We start from the raw sequence: 640 nt of genomic DNA on the forward strand, positions 1-640 counted from the left end.
TCAAATAAAGAACCGATGAGATTTTGCAAATTTTATGCGTTTTTTTTAAAAAAAAAGTTATCAAGCTCTTAAAAAATCACCCGTTAGTAATAAAAAATATATTTTAATATTTATACATATGTACGCAAATAAATATATTTGTAAAATATTTCTACTTCTGTATTTTAATTTAATAAAAAAAATTTTGTAATTCCTTCTCAAGATAAACCTGCAACGTTTTGAAAGCAAAAGATTTGCTTTATTTATATTTTAAAATTATTATTTTTTTATGTTTTATCTTTTGGCAACCAAGTCGATGTTTTGCTCGAAAAAACTGCTGAAGGTAAGACTCAGAATATGTATGAAGAAAGGAAACAAAACTCCAACTTTACATTTTTGCGCCCATGGACCATGGTATATATAGGAAATCCGATATGGATTAGCAAAAGCTGAGGCGCAGAATTGAAATCTTAAAGAATATATATTTCCGCTGACACTTGTGGGCCATTTTTGCGCGCCTGGTACCCACGAGTACTTCGGTTTAGAAAAATGCTGCTACTTTTCGGCGGATGTAAAAATTCTGGCATGAGTTTTTACATAAGCTTGGCGCTGGCTTAAAAAAGTAAAAAACAAAATATTTCCGCTGGCACCTGCTGGTAAT

Source organism: Rhagoletis pomonella, unplaced genomic scaffold (genome assembly GCF_013731165.1).
Source record: "Rhagoletis pomonella isolate Grant_MI unplaced genomic scaffold, Rhpom_1.0 Rhpom_scaffold_00002, whole genome shotgun sequence".
Lineage (NCBI taxonomy): Eukaryota > Metazoa > Arthropoda > Insecta > Diptera > Tephritidae > Rhagoletis > Rhagoletis pomonella.